A 25,601-nucleotide genomic window follows, 5' to 3' on the forward strand; every position below is an offset into this window, starting at 1 on the left:
GGACACTTTTCACTTTTGATTCTTTTTGATTCACTTTTGATGACACGCTTTTGAATACCTGATCACCTGGAATTGGTACCAGCTTGAAGTTAATAGTGAGTAGACTTATGGAGATTCATTTATTTGAATTTTCTACTCAAGCCATTTGCAACTCAGAAGCAATGACACTTGTGCACTCATCATTGAGCTTGAGGAAGTCCAAGGAATTGATCTCTATGTTACTCTCGCTCCTCCGAACTGCGATGGCCTAGAGGTTAAGGCGTTGGACTTGAAATCCAATGGGGTTTCCCCGCGCAGGTTCGACTCCTGCTTGCAGCGTGAGTGTCTTGTTGGGCGTGTGGAAAGAGAGAGTGTGCTCTCTTCCTGCTAGCCAGTTTTAAATATGCTTCTCATGCCATTTGCAACTTTGTGCTGCCAAACTTTAGCAGTCCTAACTGATCCTGAAATAGTCCCAGGAATTGAGTTACAAATGGCTGCTTTGTCGTTACAATGTGTTGGCATGGAAATGCAGTGGGGTCTCTTGCAGCGTAGAGGATTAACTTGCCTCTCTAATGTGATTTGTGATGAGACCTTATGCCACCAGTGGGGAGAGCTTGCACTCACAGGTGCTTCATCCAAAGATCTTCATGCAACATAGCGATGTCTTGTTTCAGGTAAAAGAAAAAGTGCCACATTCTTTCATGGCTGGTCACTGGTTGCTCCGCCTTGCGCTAAAAGAGGGTCTCCCCGTCGGGGAATCGAACCCCGGTCTTCCGCGTGACAGGCGGAGATACTATCCACTATACTAACGAGGACACGTGCTGTGTCTTGCAGTGATGCTGAGTCAGGTGACGTGCACTTGTCCCCTTGATTTTAAAGTACTCTGAATCATTGTGCCTGCAAGGAGGTGGTAAAAAGAACACATTGTGGTGATATTGACTCACTGTTGCCATTCCTCTTTTACCATCGTCAGTTTGTGGACTTATGATAGGAAAAACTCAAAGAATCTTGGTGACCTACAGGTTTGATTCATCTGCCTTCCTAGTTAAGTCATGCAAACCATTTGCTGCAAAATTGGCTTTAGCTACATTGGCAATTCATTTTGTCTTTGTATTCCAGTGCATTGTACCGAACTGCAATATCCATCTTAGATCAACTGAGATTTTGCATTTCTCTCTTTCCCACATGCAAGTTCTGAATTTCTTGGCACACATTACTGCTTTGCATCTACTAAAAGCACTCCAGAGAAAGCTTCACTTCATACCTTCATGAGGTAGCTGTCGTTTGTACTTGTATTTTGGTGGTATTTTTGTTTTTTTTTTTGTTTGTGTGCGTTGTTTGTCTACTCTTGGAACATCCTGTGATTGGTTAGGGTAGGATTAGAGTTTAATTACGTTGGCCTCAGATTCTGGTTAATTCCAGGCTTCTTGTGCTAACCTTGTTGTTTGTTAGCTGTTGTTGGCAGTAATTAGTTGCTGCAGGTGCACTTGCCGCCATGCTCCAAGGAGTGAATTGGGGGCGGATACATTTTTTCTCCAGCTTTGTTAGTTCTTCCTCAGCCTCGCTTCTTCTTTCCTAGCCTCGTTAGCGCAGTAGGTAGCGCGTCAGTCTCATAATCTGAAGGTCGTGAGTTCGACCCTCACACGGGGCAGCAGAAGCTTTTTGAAAAGATTGACGAGCCCCCAAAAGATGCTCAAACGCTCTTTCCTTATTCACTCGCATGCTGAGCACACCCCCTACCTGAAAATAGTATTGGCACATGACTCTTACAGGTCATCCCTAGTTGATTCAAGCTGTGCTTTTTCTTTTGTAAATTCGCGTGTGCACAGCAAGTTGTGTTGCATCCAATTCAATTCTCTCCACTGACCGTTCAGTCAATACCTTGATGGCGTCTGTATTGACACCTCTACTGAGACATCAAGCTGCCTCTTTGGAGCATGTTTGCTCCCAGATCAAACTGCAGTGTCGTGGAGCCAACACAGAATAATGGACCACGTCGGACACTTTTCACTTTTGATTCTTTTTGATTCACTTTTGATGACACGCTTTTGAATACCTGATCACCTGGAATTGGTACCAGCTTGAAGTTAATAGTGAGTAGACTTATGGAGATTCATTTATTTGAATTTTCTTCTCAAGCCATTTGCAACTCAGAAGCAATGACACTTGTGCACTCATCATTGAGCTTGAGGAAGTCCAAGGAATTGATCTCTATGTTACTCTCGCTCCGCCGAGCTGCGATGGCCGAGAGGTTAAGGCGTTGGACTTGAAATCCAATGGGGTTTCCCCGCGCAGGTTCGACTCCTGCTTGCAGCGTGAGTGTCTTGTTGGGCGTGTGGAAAGAGAGAGTGTGCTCTCTTCCTGCTAGCCAGTTTTAAATATGCTTCTCATGCCATTTGCAACTTTGTGCTGCCAAACTTTAGCAGTCCTAACTGATCCTGAAATAGTCCCAGGAATTGAGTTACAAATGGCTGCTTCGTCGTTACAATGTGTTGGCATGGAAATGCAGTGGGGTCTCTTGCAGCTTAGAGGATTAACTTGCCTCTCTAATGTGATTTGTGATGAGACCTTATGCCACCAGTGGGGAGAGCTTGCACTCACAGGTGCTTCATCCAAAGATTTTCATGCAACATAGCGATGTCTTGTTTCAGGTAAAAGAAAAAGTGCCACATTCTTTCATGGCCGGTCACTGGTTGCTCCGCCTTGCGCTAAAAGAGGGTCTCCTCGTCGGGGAATCGAACCCCGGTCTTCCACGTAACAGGCGGAGATACTATCCACTATACTAACGAGGACACGTGCTGTGTCTCGCAGTGATGCTGAGTCAGGTGACGTGCACTTGTCCCCTTGATTTTAAAGTACTCTGAATCATTGTGCCTGCAAGGAGGTGGTAAAAAGAACACATTGTGGTGATATTGACTCACTGTTGCCACTCCTCTTTTACCATCGTCAGTTTGTGGACTTATGATTGGAAAAACTCAAAGAATCTTGGTGACCTACAGGTTTGATTCATCTGCCTTCCTAGTTAAGTCATGCGAACCATTTGCTGCAAAATTGGCTTTAGCTACATTGGCAATTCATTTTGTCTTCGTATTCCAGTGCATTGTACCGAACTGCAATATCCATCTTAGATCAACTGAGATTTTGCATTTCTCTCTTTCCCACATGCAAGTTCTGAATTTCTTGGCACACATTACTGCTTTGCATCTACTAAAAGCACTCCAGAGAAAGCTTCACTTCATACCTTCATGAGGTAGGTGTCGTTTGTACTTGTATTTTGGTGGTATTTTTGTTTTTTTTTTGTTTGTGTGCGTTGTTTGTCTACTCTTGGAACATCCTGTGATTGGTTAGGGTAGGATTAGAGTTTAATTACGTTGGCCTCAGATTCTGGTTAATTCCAGGCTTCTTGTGCTAAGCTTGTTGTTTGTTAGCTGTTGTTGGCAGTAATTAGTTGCTGCAGGTGCACTTGCCGCCATGCTCCAAGGAGTGAATTGGGGGCGGATACATTTTTTCTCCAGCTTTGTTAGTTCTTCCTCAGCCTCGCTTCTTCTTTCCTAGCCTCGTTAGTGCAGTAGGTAGCGCGTCAGTCTCATAATCTGAAGGTCGTGAGTTCGACCCTCACACGGGGCAGCAGAAGCTTTTTGAAAAGATTGACGAGCCCCCAAAAGATGCTCAAACGCTCTTTCCTTATTCACTCGCATGCTGAGCACACCCCCTACCTGAAAATAGTATTGGCACATGACTCTTACAGGTCATCCCTAGTTGATTCAAGCTGTGCTTTTTCTTTTGTAAATTCGCGTGTACACAGCAAGTTGTGTTGCATCCAATTCAATTCTCTCCACTGACCGTTCAGTCAATACCTTGATGGCGTCTGTATTGACACCTCTACTGAGACATCAAGCTGCCTCTTTGGAGCATGTTCGCTCCCAGATCAAACTGCAGTGTCGTGGTGCCAACACAGAATAATGGACCACGTCGGACACTTTTCACTTTTGATTCTTTTTGATTCACTTTTGATGACACGCTTTTGAATACCTGATCACCTGGAATTGGTACCAGCTTGAAGTTAATAGTGAGTAGACTTATGGAGATTCATTTATTTGAATTTTCTTCTCAAGCCATTTGCAACTCAGAAGCAATGACACTTGTGCACTCATCATTGAGCTAGAGTAAGTAATAGAATTTTGTACCAGATACGGAGACTTATCGGAAGCCAATGAAGACGCTCTAAGACAGGTGTTATATGGTCGTACTTCCTTGACTGGGTCAGAACACGAGCAGCAGCATTCTGAACAGTCTGAAGGGACCGAAGAGACTTAGAGGGAAGACCATAGAAGAGAGAGTTGCAGTAGTCTAGTTTGGAAGTGATGAGAGCATGAACCAAGGTTTCAGCAGATGTAGGAGACAGAAATGAACGTAGGCGGGAGATATTGCGGAGTTGAAGGAAGGCTGATTTAGTGAGTGAACGTATCTGAGGTTCGAATGAAAGAGTCAGATCAAACAGAACCCCAAGATTACGTGCAACAGGTGACAATTTGACCGGCATACCAGCAACAGTAAGCGATGTATTGGCAAGGGGAAGGGCCATAGACTTAGTGCCAATAATAAGAAACTCAGTCTTAAGGGCATTTAACACTAGAAGCGCCAAAGCTCCGGTCATTTGACCGCTGTGACGTCTACTAGAAGCGCCGCCTCTGGTCGACCTAATTATACCTAGAAGCGCCGAGCACCGGTCACTTGACCGCAGCAGCACAAAAAATAATAATATCTTTGCACTGGATCCAATTTCAGAACCCTCCTTTCATGACTTTTCCCAGAATTGTCCTTTTAATAAACTAGTATTTTTACATTGTTAAAAGAAACCCTGCACATGCTAGTTTCAATCGATTTCGCTCGTATCTCTGTAATATTGTCGTCGTCGCCTACACTTCAAGACTGTGATTCTCTTTTCTGCCAGCGGGTGTCGCAAAGATTCGTATGTCATTTAATATTTAGTATAACTAAATAAAGATCAATAGTTTTCAAAACTAAATTATTCAAAGTTCAAACTGATTATTGTGTAAAGACAAAACGGAATTCGTCCGTTGAACGAAAGTGAAAGTGTTTCACTTTCCAAAGTCTTAAAATATATACTTTATTTATTAATATTATTTAATATATACTATATATAAGTTTACATCAATGGTTTTCAAACCGTGAGAGCATCTTGCTTTGCCTAATAAATGCTTTAGTAGTTTGCAGGAATTCTGCGAATGGTAATTAGCCTACTTATCAAGTCAATATCTCAAAGAAATGATCTCTCGGGTATAATCCCTCTTCGCCAGGGCTAGCTGTTAGATACATACATTATGTATGGCTGCTTTTGACACACTGGCATTACAAAAGAATTAAGCAGAATGCAAGTTACGTATGTAAATGCATACCTTTGCGAGCGAAACTGAGATGATGGCATGGGCGGTGCTGTTATGAACACTTTATTCACAATAGCATTCATGAGGCAACGTGAGCTATAAATTCGTCGGGACGCGGCTACACAGTTTGAGTGAAAACTGCTTGGGCGATCGAACAGCAACACAGTTTGCTTGAAAGCTCGGTTTTGGCGTTTGAACAGCAACATAGTTTGCGTGACTCCTCGGTTTGGGCGTTTGAACAGCAACACAGTTTGCTTGAAAGCTCGGTTTGGGTGATCGAACAGCAACACAGTTTGCTTGAAAGCTCGGTTTGGGTGATCGAACAGCAACACAGTTTGCTTGAAAGCTCGGTTTGTGTGATCGAACAGCAACACAGTTTGCGTGACTCCTCGGTTTGGGCGTTTGAAAGGTTGCATAGTGCATTATAAAAATGGCACAGAGAATCATGTACACCCCAAAGCAAGTGCTGGACATGCTGTGCAATATTGATGAGATGGAATCGGAGGGCGAACAATGTGAGGTGTCATATGGAGAGGGCGAAAGTGAAATGGATCTGAATCTTGAATCTGATTCAGAATCGGACTCTGAAACTGAGTGTGGTGGTGACTCATTTCAGGCCAAAGACGGTACGGTGTGGTTTGAAACTGCTGGCAAACCTCGGGGTAGAGCACAAGAGTGCAATATTGTGAGAGAAACCCCAGGGCCTACGTGTTATGCCAAGGACAAAATTAAAAGTCCACTGACCAGCTTACTGTGTTTGATTGACACAGAAATGTGGGGCGCAATTCTGAAATACACAGAGGCAGAGGCTGAACGAAATAATGCTCAGTTCAAACTAACAGCTGACGAATTGAAAGCATTTGTGGGTCTCGTTTATTTGAGAGGTATAACAGCCGGTAAAAGCATGAAACTTGATGAATACTGGTCTGCTGACTTAGGAAATCCCATTTTCAAAGAGACAATGTCTAGACAGACATTCAGAGATATCATGCGCTATCTGCGCTTTGATGACAAGAGCACAAGGGCTGCCCGCCTTGCGACTGATAAATTTGCTATGATCTTGGAGATATTTGATAAATTTGTGAAAAACAGTATTGCTTCTTACACGCCCGGTGAGAACATAACTGTTGATGAGCAACTGTTCCCAACTAAAGCTCGCTGTCGTTTCACTCAGTACATGGCCAATAAACCCGATAAATTTGGGATTAAGTTCTGGGTGGCCGCTGATGTTGAAACAAAATATATGTTGAACGCCATTCCCTATCTAGGAAAAGATGAAAGCAGGCCGGCTGGTCAACGGTTGTCTGAAAATATTGTGTTGCGTTTGATGGAGCCTTTCACGGGTAAAGGAAGAAATGTAACGACTGACAATTTCTTCACTTCATTGGCACTTGCAAACACCCTTTTGGCGAACAAAACCACTATTGTTGGTATGATGAATAAAATGAGACGTGAGATGCCCCCATGTACACAGGCACAGTCTGATTTACCAGGCAAAACCTAAAAAAAATGTATGCATCCTGAGCTCAATGCATCAGACAGTTTCAATTGATAATGGCGCAAAGAAACTGCCTGAAACTGTTTCATATTACAACACGACTAAATGTGGCGTTGATGTTATGGATCAAATGGCACGACTGTATTCGGTGAAGGGAGGCACCCGTCGTTGGCCTGTCGCGGTTTTCTACAACCTCCTACACCTGGCTGCAATAAATGCACATATATTGTTCAAACAGTGCATGAACGTTAACCTGAGCAGACGAAGGTTTATTCTCGAGTTGGTAAAGGAGCTGTGTGCACAGCAGAAAATGGCGAAAGCGGCTAGGGCAGTGGCACAAAAGCGAATTTTACCTGAAGCTCCTTGCCCGCCCTCAAAAAGAAAACAATGCCAAGTCGGCAGATGTTCAGGGAACAAAACGTATGACATCTGCCAGACATGTAAGCGACTGGTCTGTGGCAAATGTGCAAAGACTGCACCTAAGCTGTGTTTTGAATGTTGAGTTGTGTGAAGCTGACACACAAATCAAAACAAAGGGAACTTAATTTGAGGTGGTGAACGAAACGTATGCAATATACGCTAAAGAGAGATGGGATGCACCCGTTGTTGGCCTGTAGCTGTGTTCTACAACCTCCAAAACCTGGCTGTAATTAATAAATATTGTTCAAACAGTGCATGAACATTAACCACAGCGGTGGAGGTTTATTCTCAAGTTCACAATTCACTACATAAATGTAACTTAATTTGAGGTGGGGAACGAAACTTATTCAATATACGCTAAAGAGAGATGGGATGCACCCGTTGTTGGCCTGTAGCTGTGTTCTACAACCTCCAAAACCTGGCTGTAATTAATAAATATTGTTCAAACAGTGCATGAACATTAACCACAGCGGTGGAGGTTTATTCTCAAGTTCACAATTCACTACATAAATGGAACTTAATTTGAGGTGGTGAACGAAACTTATGCAATATACGCTAAAGAGAGACGGGTTGCACCCGTTGTTGGCCTGTAGCTGTGTTCTACAACCTCCAAAACCTGGCTGTAATTAATAAATATTGTTCAAACAGTGCATGAACATTAACCACAGCGGCGGAGGTTTATTCTCAAGTTCACAATTCACTACATAAATGGAACTTAATTTGAGGTGGGGAACGAAACTTATGCAATATACGATACATGTAAATCACCGAATGGTGATAACGCTCGGTGATAACACGGTCGTTAGGACGTGGGATCACACATCGGCTATTCACCGATCAAACACCTCATTTGAAACGGCAACACAATACGGCAAGATAAAAAAGTGAACATTAGAGAGGACAGAGGCAACTATATTCGTGAAGCCATCCGTATCATTTTAATAATTTTGCATTTTGTTACGCAAAGGTACATAGCCTACCTTTTATAATGATATTTTTGTAATTATTTTGCCTATTTATGCTTTTTGTTCTTTGTCTAACACAAAACATTATAGACATTTATTTGTAGATTTGTTATGTTCACCATAGCCTACAATTCACTAACATACACAACTTTTAGACATTAAAACTTGAAATGGCGTAACATTGAGTATACAAACAAACTTGCTTTAGCTCGGTCTACGGGCTTCACTTTGCTACTCTGAGTATCGAAGCTTTTTGTGGATGTGGGGGTGGAAGGCTGCAGCGCAGTCTGTTTCATTAGCAAGACAAAAGACGTGAACGCTTCACAGTGGGGGTGCGGGCCAGTGGGTTAGTGGTGTGGCGAACGAACATGATAATATAGTGACATATATGCCAACAGAATAACACACAGACAAATAAGCAAACTATTACACTAACCAAGCAAACTATTACACTAACCAAGAAACAAAACTGAAACTATATTTTGCATTTACGTTTTCGCACAAACCAGGAAATGCAATATGAAACTAAACAAAACTGACAATGTTTAGTTTCATATTCCTTCATATTTCGAGGCGCGCTTTAAGTAGGTGAAAACAACACGGCGCTAGTAGGAGGTGGTGAAATCGGTCAGATGACCGGCCCTCCGCGCTTCTAGGTATAAGTATGTAAATGAGGCGCGGCGCTTCTAGTGTTAATAAAAGAAAATTGGCATGTAGCCACAGGTTGAGGTCAGATATACATTTAGTGATGGATGGGGGTGGGAAAGGTGCATGAGGCTTAAAGCTAAGATAAAGCTGAGTGTCATCAGCATAGAGATGGTATTTTAATCCATACTGTCGTAACAACTCACCGAGTGACAGAATATAAATAGTAAAAAGCAGGGCTTCCCAGGATGCCACACTCCCAATGACGATTGGTAAAAGTTATCCCCAGGACTCCGCCCCGGCTCCCCAGGATTCTGCCTCGATTCTCAGTGATGCCATCCGGACTTCCCAGGATGCCACACTCCCAATGACAATGGGTACCACCGCGACGATGGGTACTGTGATAGGTACCATGACATTTTTTTTACTGTAGATTGGTAAAAGTTCTCCTCAGGACTCCGCCCCGGCTCCCCAGGATTCTGCAGTGGTTCGCAGTGACACCTGCCAGGCTTCCCAGGATGCCACACTCCCAATGACGATGGGTACCACCGCGATGATGGGTACTGCGATGGGTACCATGACATTTTTTTTACTGTAGATTGGTAAATGTTCTCCCCAGGACTCCGCCTCGGCTCCCCAGGATTCTGCCTCGATTCTCAGTGATGCTGGCCGGACTTCCCAGGATGCCACACTCCCAATGACGATGGGTACCACCGCAACGATGGGTACTGCGATGGGTACCATGACATTTTTTTTACTGTAGATTAGTAAAAGTTCTCCCCAGGACTCCGCCCCGGCTCCCCAGGATTCTCCACCGGTTCGCAGTGACGCCGGCCGGGCTTCCCAGGATGCCACACTCCCAATGACGATGGGTACTACCGCGACGATGGGTACTGCGATGGGTACCATGACATTTTTTTTACTGTAGATTGGTAAAAGTTTTCCCCAGGACTCAGCCCCGGCTCCCCAGGATTCTGGCCCGGTTCCCAGTGATGCCAGCCAGACATCCCAGGATGCCACACTCCCAATGACGATGGGTACCACCGCGACGATGGGTACTGTGATGGGTACCATGACATTTTTTTTACTGTAGATTGGTAAAAGTTATCCCCAGGACTCCGCCCCGGCTCCCCAGGATTCTGCCTCGATTCTCAGTTATGCCGACCGGACTTCCCAGGATGCCACACTCCCAATGACGAGGGGTACTACCGCGACGATGGGTACTGCGATGGGTACCATAACATTTTTTTTACTGTAGATTGGTAAAAGTTCTCCCCAGGACTCCGCCCTGGCTCCCCAGGATTCTGCCCCAGTTCCCAGTGATGCCGGCCGGGCTTCCCAGGATGCCACACTCCCAATGACGATGGGTACCACCGCGACGATGGGTACTGCGATGGGTACCATGACATTTTTTTTACTGTACATGGGTAAAAGTTCTCCCCAGGACTCCGCCCCGGCTCCCCAGGATTCTGCACTGGTTCGCAGTGACGCCGGCCAGGCTTCCCAGGATGCCACACTCCCAATGACGATGGGTACCACCGCGACGATGGGTACTGCGATGGGTACCATGACATTTTTTTTACTGTAGATTGGTAAAAGTTCTCCCCAGGACTCCGCCTCGGCTCCCCAGGATTCTGCCTCGATTCTCAGTGATGCCATCCGGACTTCCCAGGATGCCACACTCCCAATGACAATGGGTACCACCGCGACGATGGGTACTGTGATAGGTACCATGACATTTTTTTTACTGTAGATTGGTAAAAGTTCTCCTCAGGACTCCGCCCCGGCTCCCCAGGATTCTGCAGTGGTTCGCAGTGACACCTGCCAGGCTTCCCAGGATGCCACACTCCCAATGACGATGGGTACCACCGCGATGATGGGTACTGCGATGGGTACCATGACATTTTTTTTACTGTAGATTGGTAAATGTTCTCCCCAGGACTCCGCCTCGGCTCCCCAGGATTCTGCCTCGATTCTCAGTGATGCTGGCCGGACTTCCCAGGATGCCACACTCCCAATGACGATGGGTACCACCGCAACGATGGGTACTGCGATGGGTACCATGACATTTTTTTTACTGTAGATTAGTAAAAGTTCTCCCCAGGACTCCGCCCCGGCTCCCCAGGATTCTCCACCGGTTCGCAGTGACGCCGGCCGGGCTTCCCAGGATGCCACACTCCCAATGACGATGGGTACTACCGCGACGATGGGTACTGCGATGGGTACCATGACATTTTTTTTACTGTAGATTGGTAAAAGTTTTCCCCAGGACTCAGCCCCGGCTCCCCAGGATTCTGGCCCGGTTCCCAGTGATGCCAGCCAGACATCCCAGGATGCCACACTCCCAATGACGATGGGTACCACCGCGACGATGGGTACTGTGATGGGTACCATGACATTTTTTTTACTGTAGATTGGTAAAAGTTATCCCCAGGACTCCGCCCCGGCTCCCCAGGATTCTGCCTCGATTCTCAGTTATGCCGACCGGACTTCCCAGGATGCCACACTCCCAATGACGAGGGGTACTACCGCGACGATGGGTACTGCGATGGGTACCATAACATTTTTTTTACTGTAGATTGGTAAAAGTTCTCCCCAGGACTCCGCCCTGGCTCCCCAGGATTCTGCCCCAGTTCCCAGTGATGCCGGCCGGGCTTCCCAGGATGCCACACTCCCAATGACGATGGGTACCACCGCGACGATGGGTACTGCGATGGGTACCATGACATTTTTTTTACTGTACATGGGTAAAAGTTCTCCCCAGGACTCCGCCCCGGCTCCCCAGGATTCTGCACTGGTTCGCAGTGACGCCGGCCAGGCTTCCCAGGATGCCACACTCCCAATGACGATGGGTACCACCGCGACGATGGGTACTGCGATGGGTACCATGACATTTTTTTTACTGTAGATTGGTAAAAGTTCTCCCCAGGACTCCGCCTCGGCTCCCCAGGATTCTGCCTCGATTCTCAGTGATGCCATCTGGACTTCCCAGGATGCCACACTCCCAATGACAATGGGTACCACCGCGACGATGGGTACTGTGATAGGTACCATGACATTTTTTTTACTGTAGATTGGTAAAAGTTCTCCTCAGGACTCTGCCCCGGCTCCCCAGGATTCTGCAGTGGTTCGCAGTGACGCCTGCCAGGCTTCCCAGGATGCCACACTCCCAATGACGATGGGTACCACCGCGACGATGGGTACTGCGATGGGTACCATGACATTTTTTTTACTGTAGATGGGTAAAAGTTCTCCCCAGGACTCCGCCCCGGCTCCCCAGGATTCTGCACTGGTTCGCAGTGACGCCGGCCAGGCTTCCCAGGATGCCACACTCCCAATGACGATGGGTACCACCGCGACGATGGGTACTGCGATGGGTTCCATGACATTTTTTTACTGTAGATTGGTAAATGTTCTCCCCAAGACTCCGCCCCGGCTCCCCAGGATTCTGCACCGGTTCGCAGTGACGCCGGCCGGGCTTCCCAGGATGCCACACTCCCAATGACGATGGGTACCACCGCGACGATGGGTACTGAGATGGGTTCCATGACATTTTTTTTACTGTAGATTGGTAAAAGTTCTCCCCAGGACTCCGCCCCGGCTCCCCAGGATTCTGCACTGGTTCCCAGTGACGCCGGCCAGGCTTCCCAGGATGCCACACTCCCAATGACGATGGGTACCACCGCGACGATGGGTACTGCGATGGGTACCATGACATTTTTTTTACTGTAGATTGGTAAAAGTTATCCCCAGGACTCCGCCCCGGCTCCCCAGGATTCTGCCTCGATTCTCAGTTATGCCGACCGGACTTCCCAGGATGCCACACTCCCAATGACGAGGGGTACTACCGCGACGATGGGTACTGCGATGGGTACCATAACATTTTTTTTACTGTAGATTGGTAAAAGTTCTCCCCAGGACTCCGCCCTGGCTCCCCAGGATTCTGCCCCAGTTCCCAGTGATGCCGGCCGGGCTTCCCAGGATGCCACACTCCCAATGACGATGGGTACCACCGCGACGATGGGTACTGCGATGGGTACCATGACATTTTTTTTACTGTACATGGGTAAAAGTTCTCCCCAGGACTCCGCCCCGGCTCCCCAGGATTCTGCACTGGTTCGCAGTGACGCCGGCCAGGCTTCCCAGGATGCCACACTCCCAATGACGATGGGTACCACCGCGACGATGGGTACTGCGATGGGTACCATGACATTTTTTTTACTGTAGATTGGTAAAAGTTCTCCCCAGGACTCCGCCTCGGCTCCCCAGGATTCTGCCTCGATTCTCAGTGATGCCATCTGGACTTCCCAGGATGCCACACTCCCAATGACAATGGGTACCACCGCGACGATGGGTACTGTGATAGGTACCATGACATTTTTTTTACTGTAGATTGGTAAAAGTTCTCCTCAGGACTCCGCCCCGGCTCCCCAGGATTCTGCAGTGGTTCGCAGTGACGCCTGCCAGGCTTCCCAGGATGCCACACTCCCAATGACGATGGGTACCACCGCGACGATGGGTACTGCGATGGGTACCATGACATTTTTTTTACTGTAGATGGGTAAAAGTTCTCCCCAGGACTCCGCCCCGGCTCCCCAGGATTCTGCACTGGTTCGCAGTGACGCCGGCCAGGCTTCCCCTGGATGCCACACTCCCAATGACGATGGGTACCACCGCGATGATGGGTACTGCGATGGGTACCATGACATTTTTTTTACTGTAGATTGGTAAATGTTCTCCCCAGGACTCCGCCTCGGCTCCCCAGGATTCTGCCTCGATTCTCAGTGATGCTGGCCGGACTTCCCAGGATGCCACACTCCCAATGACGATGGGTACCACCGCGACGATGGGTACTGCGATGGGTACCATGACATTTTTTTTACTGTAGATTGGTAAAAGTTCTCCCCAGGACTCCGCCTCGGCTCCCCAGGATTCTGCCTCGATTCTCAGTGATGCCATCTGGACTTCCCAGGATGCCCCACTCCCAATGACAATGGGTACCACCGCGACGATGGGTACTGTGATAGGTACCATGACATTTTTTTTACTGTAGATTGGTAAAAGTTCTCCCCAGGACTCCGCCCCGGCTCCCCAGGATTCTGCACTGGTTCCCAGTGACGCCGGCCAGGCTTCCCAGGATGCCACACTCCCAATGACGATGGGTACCACCGCGACGATGGGTACTGCGATGGGTACCATGACATTTTTTTTACTGTAGATTGGTAAAAGTTATCCCCAGGACTCCGCCCCGGCTCCCCAGGATTCTGCCTCGATTCTCAGTTATGCCGACCGGACTTCCCAGGATGCCACACTCCCAATGACGAGGGGTACTACCGCGACGATGGGTACTGCGATGGGTACCATAACATTTTTTTTACTGTAGATTGGTAAAAGTTCTCCCCAGGACTCCGCCCTGGCTCCCCAGGATTCTGCCCCAGTTCCCAGTGATGCCGGCCGGGCTTCCCAGGATGCCACACTCCCAATGACGATGGGTACCACCGCGACGATGGGTACTGCGATGGGTACCATGACATTTTTTTTACTGTACATGGGTAAAAGTTCTCCCCAGGACTCCGCCCCGGCTCCCCAGGATTCTGCACTGGTTCGCAGTGACGCCGGCCAGGCTTCCCAGGATGCCACACTCCCAATGACGATGGGTACCACCGCGACGATGGGTACTGCGATGGGTACCATGACATTTTTTTTACTGTAGATTGGTAAAAGTTCTCCCCAGGACTCCGCCTCGGCTCCCCAGGATTCTGCCTCGATTCTCAGTGATGCCATCTGGACTTCCCAGGATGCCACACTCCCAATGACAATGGGTACCACCGCGACGATGGGTACTGTGATAGGTACCATGACATTTTTTTTACTGTAGATTGGTAAAAGTTCTCCTCAGGACTCCGCCCCGGCTCCCCAGGATTCTGCAGTGGTTCGCAGTGACGCCTGCCAGGCTTCCCAGGATGCCACACTCCCAATGACGATGGGTACCACCGCGACGATGGGTACTGCGATGGGTACCATGACATTTTTTTTACTGTAGATGGGTAAAAGTTCTCCCCAGGACTCCGCCCCGGCTCCCCAGGATTCTGCACTGGTTCGCAGTGACGCCGGCCAGGCTTCCCCTGGATGCCACACTCCCAATGACGATGGGTACCACCGCGATGATGGGTACTGCGATGGGTACCATGACATTTTTTTTACTGTAGATTGGTAAATGTTCTCCCCAGGACTCCGCCTCGGCTCCCCAGGATTCTGCCTCGATTCTCAGTGATGCTGGCCGGACTTCCCAGGATGCCACACTCCCAATGACGATGGGTACCACCGCGACGATGGGTACTGCGATGGGTACCATGACATTTTTTTTACTGTAGATTGGTAAAAGTTCTCCCCAGGACTCCGCCTCGGCTCCCCAGGATTCTGCCTCGATTCTCAGTGATGCCATCTGGACTTCCCAGGATGCCCCACTCCCAATGACAATGGGTACCACCGCGACGATGGGTACTGTGATAGGTACCATGACATTTTTTTTACTGTAGATTGGTAAAAGTTCTCCTCAGGACTCCGCCCCGGCTCCCCAGGATTCTGCAGTGGTTCGCAGTGACGCCTGCCAGGCTTCCCAGGATGCCACACTCCCAATGACGATGGGTACCACCGCGACGATGGGTACTGCGATGGGTACCATGACATTTTTTTTACTGTAGATGGGTAAAAGTTCTCCCCAGGACTCCGCCCCGGCTCCCCAGGATTCTGCACTGGTTCGCAGTGACGCCGGCCAGGCTTCCCAGGATGCCACACTCCCAATGACGATGGGTACCACCGCGACGATGGGTACTGCGATGGGTTCCATGACATTTTTTTACTGTAGATTGGTAAATGTTCTCCCCAAGACTCCGCCCCGGCTCCCCAGGATTCTGCACCGGTTCGCAGTGACGCCAGCCGGGCTTCCCAGGATGCCACACTCCCAATGACGATGGGTACCACCGCGACGATGGGTACTGAGATGGGTTCCATGACATTTTTTTTACTGTAGATTGGTAAAAGTTCTCCCCAGGACTCCGCCCCGGCTCCCCAGGATTCTGCCTCGATTCTCAGTGATGCCAGCCGGACTTCCCAGGATGCCACACTCCCAATGACAATGGGTACCACCGCGACGATGGGTACTGTGATGGGTACCATGACATTTTTTTTACTGTAGATTGGTAAAAGTTCTCCTCAGGACTTTGCCCCGGCTCCCCAGGATTCTGCAGTGGTTCGCAGTGACACCTGCCAGGCTTCCCAGGATGCCACACTCCCAATGACGATGGGTACCACCGCGATGATGGGTACTGCGATGTGTACCATGACATTTTTTTTACTGTAGATTGGTAAATGTTCTCCCCAGGACTCCGCCTCGGCTCCCCAGGATTCTGCCTCAATTCTCAGTGATGCTGGCCGGACTTCCCAGGATGCCACACTCCCAATGACGATGGGTACCACCGCGACGATGGGTACTGCGATGGGTACCATGACATTTTTTTACTGTAGATTGGTAAAAGTTATCCCCAGGACTCCGCCCTGGCTCCCCAGGATTCTGCCCCAGTTCCCAGTGATGCCGGCCGGGCTTCCCAGGATGCCACACTCCCAATGACGATGGGTACCACCGCGACGATGGGTACTGCGATGGGTACCATTACATTTTTTTTACTGTAGATTGGTAAATGTTCTCCCCAGGACTTCGCCTCGGCTCCCCAGGATTCTGCCTCGATTCTCAGTGATGCTGGCCGGACTTCCCAGGATGCCACACTCCCAATGACGATGGGTACCACCGCGACGATGGGTACTGCGATGGGTACCATGACATTTTTTTTACTGTAGATTGGTAAAAGTTCTCCCCAGGACTCCGCCCTGGCTCCCCAGGATTCTGCCCCAGTTCCCAGTGATGCCGGCCGGGCTTCCCAGGATGCCACACTCCCAATGACGATGGGTACCACCGCGACGATGGGTACTGCGATGGGTACCATGACATTTTTTTTACTGTAGATTGGTAAAAGTTCTCCCCAGGACTCCGCCCCGGCTCCCCAGGATTCTCCACCGGTTCGCAGTGATGCCGGCTGGGCTTCCCAGGATGCCACACTCCCAATGACGATGGGTACTACCACGACAATGGGTACTGCGATGGGTACCATGACATTTTTTTTACTGTAGATTGGTAAAAGTTCTCCCCAGGACTCCGCCTCGGCTCCCCAGGATTCTGCCTCGATTCTCAGTGATGCCATCCGGACTTCCCAGGATGCCACACTCCCAATGACAATGGTATACCACCGCGACGATGGGTACTGTGATAGGTACCATGACATTTTTTTTACTGTAGATTGGTAAAAGTTCTCCTCAGGACTCCGCCCCGGCTCCCCAGGATTCTGCAGTGGTTCGCAGTGACGCCTGCCAGGCTTCCCAGGATGCCACACTCCCAATGACGATGGGTACCACCGCGACGATGGGTACTGCGATGGGTACCATGACATTTTTTTTACTGTAGATGGGTAAAAGTTCTCCCCAGGACTCCGCCCCGGCTCCCCAGGATTCTGCACTGGTTCGCAGTGACGCCGGCCAGGCTTCCCAGGATGCCACACTCCCAATGACGATGGGTACCACCGCGACGATGGGTACTGCGATGGGTTCCATGACATTTTTTTACTGTAGATTGGTAAATGTTCTCCCCAAGACTCCGCCCCGGCTCCCCAGGATTCTGCACCGGTTCGCAGTGACGCCGGCCGGGCTTCCCAGGATGCCACACTCCCAATGACGATGGGTACCACCGCGACGATGGGTACTGAGATGGGTTCCATGACATTTTTTTTACTGTAGATTGGTAAAAGTTCTCCCCAGGACTCCGCCCCGGCTCCCCAGGATTCTGCCTCGATTCTCAGTGATGCCAGCCGGACTTCCCAGGATGCCACACTCCCAATGACAATGGGTACCACTGCGACGATGGGTACTGTGATGGGTACCATGACATTTTTTTTACTGTAGATTGGTAAAAGTTCTCCTCAGGACTTTGCCCCGGCTCCCCAGGATTCTGCAGTGGTTCGCAGTGACACCTGCCAGGCTTCCCAGGATGCCACACTCCCAATGACGATGGGTACCACCGCGATGATGGGTACTGCGATGGGTACCATGACATTTTTTTTACTGTAGATTGGTAAATGTTCTCCCCAGGACTCCGCCTCGGCTCCCCAGGATTCTGCCTCGATTCTCAGTGATGCTGGCCGGACTTCCCAGGATGCCACACTCCCAATGACGATGGGTACCACCGCGACGATGGGTACTGCGATGGGTACCATGACATTTTTTTTACTGTAGATTGGTAAAAGTTCTCCCCAGGACTCCGCCCCGGCTCCCCAGGATTCTCCACCGGTTCGCAGTGATGCCGGCTGGGCTTCCCAGGATGCCACACTCCCAATGACGATGGGTACTACCGCGACAATGGGTACTGCGATGGGTACCATGACATTTTTTTTACTGTAGATTGGTAAAAGTTTTCCCCAGGACTCAGCCCCGGCTCCCCAGGATTCTGGCCCGGTTCCCAGTGATGCCAGCCAGACTTCCCAGGATGCCACACTCCCAATGACGATGGGTACCACCGCGACGATGGGTACTGTGATGGGTACCATGACATTTTTTTTACTGTAGATTGGTAAAAGTTCTCCCCAGGACTCCGCCCCGGCTCCCCAGGATTCTGCACTGGTTCGCAGTGATGCCGGCCGGGCTTCCCAGGATGCCACACTCCCAATGACGATGGGTACCACTGCAACGATGGGTACTGCGATGGGTACCATGACATTTTTTTTACTGTAGATTGGTAAAAGTTCTCCCCAGGACTCCGCCCCGGCTCCCCAGGATTCTGCCTCGATTCTCAGTGATGCCAGCCGGACTTCCCAGGATGCCACACTCCCAATGACAATGGGTACCACTGCGACGATGGGTACTGTGATGGGTACCATGACATTTTTTTTACTGTAGATTGGTAAAAGTTCTCCTCAGGACTTTGCCCCGGCTCCCCAGGATTCTGCAGTGGTTCGCAGTGACACCTGCCAGGCTTCCCAGGATGCCACACTCCCAATGACGATGGGTACCACCGCGATGATGGGTACTGCGATGGGTACCATGACATTTTTTTTACTGTAGATTGGTAAATGTTCTCCCCAGGACTCCGCCTCGGCTCCCCAGGATTCTGCCTCGATTCTCAGTGATGCTGGCCGGACTTCCCAGGATGCCACACTCCCAATGACGATGGGTACCACCGCGACGATGGGTACTGCGATGGGTACCATGACATTTTTTTTACTGTAGATTGGTAAAAGTTCTCCCCAGGACTCCGCCCCGGCTCCCCAGGATTCTCCACCGGTTCGCAGTGATGCCGGCTGGGCTTCCCAGGATGCCACACTCCCAATGACGATGGGTACTACCGCGACAATGGGTACTGCGATGGGTACCATGACATTTTTTTTACTGTAGATTGGTAAAAGTTTTCCCCAGGACTCAGCCCCGGCTCCCCAGGATTCTGGCCCGGTTCCCAGTGATGCCAGCCAGACTTCCCAGGATGCCACACTCCCAATGACGATGGGTACCACCGCGACGATGGGTACTGTGATGGGTACCATGACATTTTTTTTACTGTAGATTGGTAAAAGTTCTCCCCAGGACTCCGCCCCGGCTCCCCAGGATTCTGCACTGGTTCGCAGTGATGCCGGCCGGGCTTCCCAGGATGCCACACTCCCAATGACGATGGGTACCACTGCAACGATGGGTACTGCGATGGGTACCATGACATTTTTTTTACTGTAGATTGGTAAAAGTTATCCCCAGGACTCCGCCCCGGCTCCCCAGGATTCTGCACTGGTTCGCAGTTATGCCGGCCAGGCTTCCCAGGATGCCACACTCCCAATGACGATGGGTACCACCGCGACGATGGGTACTGCGATGGGTACCATAACATTTTTTTTACTGTAGATTGGTAAAAGTTCTCCCCAGGACTCCGCCTCGGCTCCCCAGGATTCTGCCTCGATTCTCAGTGATGCCATCCGGACTTCCCAGGATGCCACACTCCCAATGACAATGGGTACCACCGCGACGATGGGTACTGTGATAGGTACCATGACATTTTTTTTACTGTAGATTGGTAAAAGTTCTCCTCAGGACTCCGCCCCGGCTCCCCAGGATTCTGCAGTGGTTCGCAGTGACGCCTGCCAGGCTTCCCAGGATGCCACACTCCCAATGACGATGGGTACCACCGCGACGATGGGTACTGCGATGGGTACCATGACATTTTTTTTACTGTAGATGGGTAAAAGTTCTCCCCAGGACTCCGCCCCGGCTCCCCAGGATTCTGCACTGGTTCGCAGTGACGCCGGCCAGGCTTCCCAGGATGCCACACTCCCAATGACGATGGGTACCACCGCGACAATGGGTACTGCGATGGGTTCCATGACATTTTTTTACTGTAGATTGGTAAATGTTCTCCCCAAGACTCCGCCCCGGCTCCCCAGGATTCTGCACCGGTTCGCAGTGACGCCGGCCGGGCTTCCCAGGATGCCACACTCCCAATGACGATGGGTACCACCGCGACGATGGGTACTGAGATGGGTTCCATGACATTTTTTTACTGTAGATTGGTAAAAGTTCTCCCCAGGACTCCGCCCCGGCTCCCCAGGATTCTGCCTCGATTCTCAGTGATGCCAGCCGGACTTCCCAGGATGCCACACTCCCAATGACAATGGCTACCACCGCGACGATGGGTACTGTGATGGGTACCATGACATTTTTTTTACTGTAGATTGGTAAAAGTTCTCCTCAGGACTTTGCCCCGGCTCTCCAGGATTCTGCAGTGGTTCGCAGTGACACCTGCCAGGCTTCCCAGGATGCCACACTCCCAATGACGATGGGTACCACCGCGATGATGGGTACTGCGATGGGTACCATGACATTTTTTTACTGTAGATTGGTAAATGTTCTCCCCAGGACTCCGCCTCGGCTCCCCAGGATTCTGCCTCAATTCTCAGTGATGCTGGCCGGACTTCCCAGGATGCCACACTCCCAATGACGATGGGTACCACCGCGACGATGGGTACTGCGATGGGTACCATGACATTTTTTTACTGTAGATTGGTAAAAGTTATCCCCAGGACTCCGCCCTGGCTCCCCAGGATTCTGCCCCAGTTCCCAGTGATGCCGGCCGGGCTTCCCAGGATGCCACACTCCCAATGACGATGGGTACCACCGCGACGATGGGTACTGCGATGGGTACCATGACATTTTTTTTACTGTAGATTGGTAAATGTTCTCCCCAGGACTTCGCCTCGGCTCCCCAGGATTCTGCCTCGATTCTCAGTGATGCTGGCCGGACTTCCCAGGATGCCACACTCCCAATGACGATGGGTACCACCGCGACGATGGGTACTGCGATGGGTACCATGACATTTTTTTTACTGTAGATTGGTAAAAGTTCTCCCCAGGACTCCGCCCTGGCTCCCCAGGATTCTGCCCCAGTTCCCAGTGATGCCGGCCGGGCTTCCCAGGATGCCACACTCCCAATGACGATGGGTACCACCGCGACGATGGGTACTGCGATGGGTACCATGACATTTTTTTTACTGTAGATTGGTAAAAGTTCTCCCCAGGACTCCGCCCCGGCTCCCCAGGATTCTCCACCGGTTCGCAGTGATGCCGGCTGGGCTTCCCAGGATGCCACACTCCCAATGACGATGGGTACTACCACGACAATGGGTACTGCGATGGGTACCATGACATTTTTTTTACTGTAGATTGGTAAAAGTTCTCCCCAGGACTCCGCCTCGGCTCCCCAGGATTCTGCCTCGATTCTCAGTGATGCCATCCGGACTTCCCAGGATGCCACACTCCCAATGACAATGGTATACCACCGCGACGATGGGTACTGTGATAGGTACCATGACATTTTTTTTACTGTAGATTGGTAAAAGTTCTCCTCAGGACTCCGCCCCGGCTCCCCAGGATTCTGCAGTGGTTCGCAGTGACGCCTGCCAGGCTTCCCAGGATGCCACACTCCCAATGACGATGGGTACCACCGCGACGATGGGTACTGCGATGGGTACCATGACATTTTTTTTACTGTAGATGGGTAAAAGTTCTCCCCAGGACTCCGCCCCGGCTCCCCAGGATTCTGCACTGGTTCGCAGTGACGCCGGCCAGGCTTCCCAGGATGCCACACTCCCAATGACGATGGGTACCACCGCGACGATGGGTACTGCGATGGGTTCCATGACATTTTTTTACTGTAGATTGGTAAATGTTCTCCCCAAGACTCCGCCCCGGCTCCCCAGGATTCTGCACCGGTTCGCAGTGATGCTGGCCGGACTTCCCAGGATGCCACACTCCCAATGACGATGGGTACCACCGCGACGATGGGTACTGAGATGGGTTCCATGACATTTTTTTTACTGTAGATTGGTAAAAGTTCTCCCCAGGACTCCGCCCCGGCTCCCCAGGATTCTGCCTCGATTCTCAGTGATGCCAGCCGGACTTCCCAGGATGCCACACTCCCAATGACAATGGGTACCACTGCGACGATGGGTACTGTGATGGGTACCATGACATTTTTTTTACTGTAGATTGGTAAAAGTTCTCCTCAGGACTTTGCCCCGGCTCCCCAGGATTCTGCAGTGGTTCGCAGTGACACCTGCCAGGCTTCCCAGGATGCCACACTCCCAATGACGATGGGTACCACCGCGATGATGGGTACTGCGATGGGTACCATGACATTTTTTTTACTGTAGATTGGTAAATGTTCTCCCCAGGACTCCGCCTCGGCTCCCCAGGATTCTGCCTCGATTCTCAGTGATGCTGGCCGGACTTCCCAGGATGCCACACTCCCAATGACGATGGGTACCACCGCGACGATGGGTACTGCGATGGGTACCATGACATTTTTTTTACTGTAGATTGGTAAAAGTTCTCCCCAGGACTCCGCCCCGGCTCCCCAGGATTCTCCACCGGTTCGCAGTGATGCCGGCTGGGCTTCCCAGGATGCCACACTCCCAATGACGATGGGTACTACCGCGACAATGGGTACTGCGATGGGTACCATGACATTTTTTTTACTGTAGATTGGTAAAAGTTTTCCCCAGGACTCAGCCCCGGCTCCCCAGGATTCTGGCCCGGTTCCCAGTGATGCCAGCCAGACTTCCCAGGATGCCACACTCCCAATGACGATGGGTACCACCGCGACGATGGGTACTGTGATGGGTACCATGACATTTTTTTTACTGTAGATTGGTAAAAGTTCTCCCCAGGACTCCGCCCCGGCTCCCCAGGATTCTGCACTGGTTCGCAGTGATGCCGGCCGGGCTTCCCAGGATGCCACACTCCCAATGACGATGGGTACCACTGCAACGATGGGTACTGCGATGGGTACCATGACATTTTTTTTACTGTAGATTGGTAAAAGTTCTCCCCAGGACTCCGCCCTGGCTCCCCAGGATTCTGCCCCAGTTCCCAGTGATGCCGGCCGGGCTTCCCAGGATGCCACACTCCCAATGACGATGGGTACCACCGCGACGATGGGTACTGCGATGGGTACCATGACATTTTTTTTACTGTAGATTGGTAAAAGTTCTCCCCAGGACTCCGCCCCGGCTCCCCAGGATTCTCCACCGGTTCGCAGTGATGCCGGCTGGGCTTCCCAGGATGCCACACTCCCAATGACGATGGGTACTACCACGACAATGGGTACTGCGATGGGTACCATGACATTTTTTTTACTGTAGATTGGTAAAAGTTCTCCCCAGGACTCCGCCTCGGCTCCCCAGGATTCTGCCTCGATTCTCAGTGATGCCATCCGGACTTCCCAGGATGCCACACTCCCAATGACAATGGTATACCACCGCGACGATGGGTACTGTGATAGGTACCATGACATTTTTTTTACTGTAGATTGGTAAAAGTTCTCCTCAGGACTCCGCCCCGGCTCCCCAGGATTCTGCAGTGGTTCGCAGTGACGCCTGCCAGGCTTCCCAGGATGCCACACTCCCAATGACGATGGGTACCACCGCGACGATGGGTACTGCGATGGGTACCATGACATTTTTTTTACTGTAGATGGGTAAAAGTTCTCCCCAGGACTCCGCCCCGGCTCCCCAGGATTCTGCACTGGTTCGCAGTGACGCCGGCCAGGCTTCCCAGGATGCCACACTCCCAATGACGATGGGTACCACCGCGACGATGGGTACTGCGATGGGTTCCATGACATTTTTTTACTGTAGATTGGTAAATGTTCTCCCCAAGACTCCGCCCCGGCTCCCCAGGATTCTGCACCGGTTCGCAGTGATGCTGGCCGGACTTCCCAGGATGCCACACTCCCAATGACGATGGGTACCACCGCGACGATGGGTACTGAGATGGGTTCCATGACATTTTTTTTACTGTAGATTGGTAAAAGTTCTCCCCAGGACTCCGCCCCGGCTCCCCAGGATTCTGCCTCGATTCTCAGTGATGCCAGCCGGACTTCCCAGGATGCCACACTCCCAATGACAATGGGTACCACTGCGACGATGGGTACTGTGATGGGTACCATGACATTTTTTTTACTGTAGATTGGTAAAAGTTCTCCTCAGGACTTTGCCCCGGCTCCCCAGGATTCTGCAGTGGTTCGCAGTGACACCTGCCAGGCTTCCCAGGATGCCACACTCCCAATGACGATGGGTACCACCGCGATGATGGGTACTGCGATGGGTACCATGACATTTTTTTTACTGTAGATTGGTAAATGTTCTCCCCAGGACTCCGCCTCGGCTCCCCAGGATTCTGCCTCGATTCTCAGTGATGCTGGCCGGACTTCCCAGGATGCCACACTCCCAATGACGATGGGTACCACCGCGACGATGGGTACTGCGATGGGTACCATGACATTTTTTTTACTGTAGATTGGTAAAAGTTCTCCCCAGGACTCCGCCCCGGCTCCCCAGGATTCTCCACCGGTTCGCAGTGATGCCGGCTGGGCTTCCCAGGATGCCACACTCCCAATGACGATGGGTACTACCGCGACAATGGGTACTGCGATGGGTACCATGACATTTTTTTTACTGTAGATTGGTAAAAGTTTTCCCCAGGACTCAGCCCCGGCTCCCCAGGATTCTGGCCCGGTTCCCAGTGATGCCAGCCAGACTTCCCAGGATGCCACACTCCCAATGACGATGGGTACCACCGCGACGATGGGTACTGTGATGGGTACCATGACATTTTTTTTACTGTAGATTGGTAAAAGTTCTCCCCAGGACTCCGCCCCGGCTCCCCAGGATTCTGCACTGGTTCGCAGTGATGCCGGCCGGGCTTCCCAGGATGCCACACTCCCAATGACGATGGGTACCACTGCAACGATGGGTACTGCGATGGGTACCATGACATTTTTTTTACTGTAGATTGGTAAAAGTTATCCCCAGGACTCCGCCCCGGCTCCCCAGGATTCTGCACTGGTTCGCAGTTATGCCGGCCAGGCTTCCCAGGATGCCACACTCCCAATGACGATGGGTACCACCGCGACGATGGGTACTGCGATGGGTACCATAACATTTTTTTTACTGTAGATTGGTAAAAGTTCTCCCCAGGACTCCGCCTCGGCTCCCCAGGATTCTGCCTCGATTCTCAGTGATGCCATCCGGACTTCCCAGGATG

The 25,601-nt window shown here is 50.7% G+C and overlaps 5 non-coding genes across 5 annotated transcripts; 4 read left to right on the plus strand and 1 right to left on the minus strand.

Moving 5' to 3' along the window:
• Positions 1-236: 236 nt before the first annotated feature.
• Positions 237-318, plus strand: trnas-uga (transfer RNA serine (anticodon UGA)). The gene has a single exon. It is a non-coding gene; the product is annotated as a tRNA-Ser (tRNA).
• A 404-nt stretch (positions 319-722) lies between these two features.
• Positions 723-794, minus strand: trnad-guc (transfer RNA aspartic acid (anticodon GUC)). The gene has a single exon. It is a non-coding gene; the product is annotated as a tRNA-Asp (tRNA).
• A 763-nt stretch (positions 795-1,557) lies between these two features.
• On the plus strand, positions 1,558-1,630 carry trnam-cau (transfer RNA methionine (anticodon CAU)). Its single transcript has one exon. It is a non-coding gene; the product is annotated as a tRNA-Met (tRNA).
• A 583-nt stretch (positions 1,631-2,213) lies between these two features.
• trnas-uga (transfer RNA serine (anticodon UGA)) lies at positions 2,214-2,295 on the plus strand. Its single transcript has one exon. It is a non-coding gene; the product is annotated as a tRNA-Ser (tRNA).
• Positions 2,296-3,533: 1,238 nt separating this feature from the next.
• Positions 3,534-3,606, plus strand: trnam-cau (transfer RNA methionine (anticodon CAU)). The gene has a single exon. It is a non-coding gene; the product is annotated as a tRNA-Met (tRNA).
• The last annotated feature ends 21,995 nt before the right edge of the window (positions 3,607-25,601 follow it).

Source organism: Brachyhypopomus gauderio, unplaced genomic scaffold (genome assembly GCF_052324685.1).
Source record: "Brachyhypopomus gauderio isolate BG-103 unplaced genomic scaffold, BGAUD_0.2 sc157, whole genome shotgun sequence".
Classification (NCBI taxonomy): domain Eukaryota; kingdom Metazoa; phylum Chordata; class Actinopteri; order Gymnotiformes; family Hypopomidae; genus Brachyhypopomus; species Brachyhypopomus gauderio.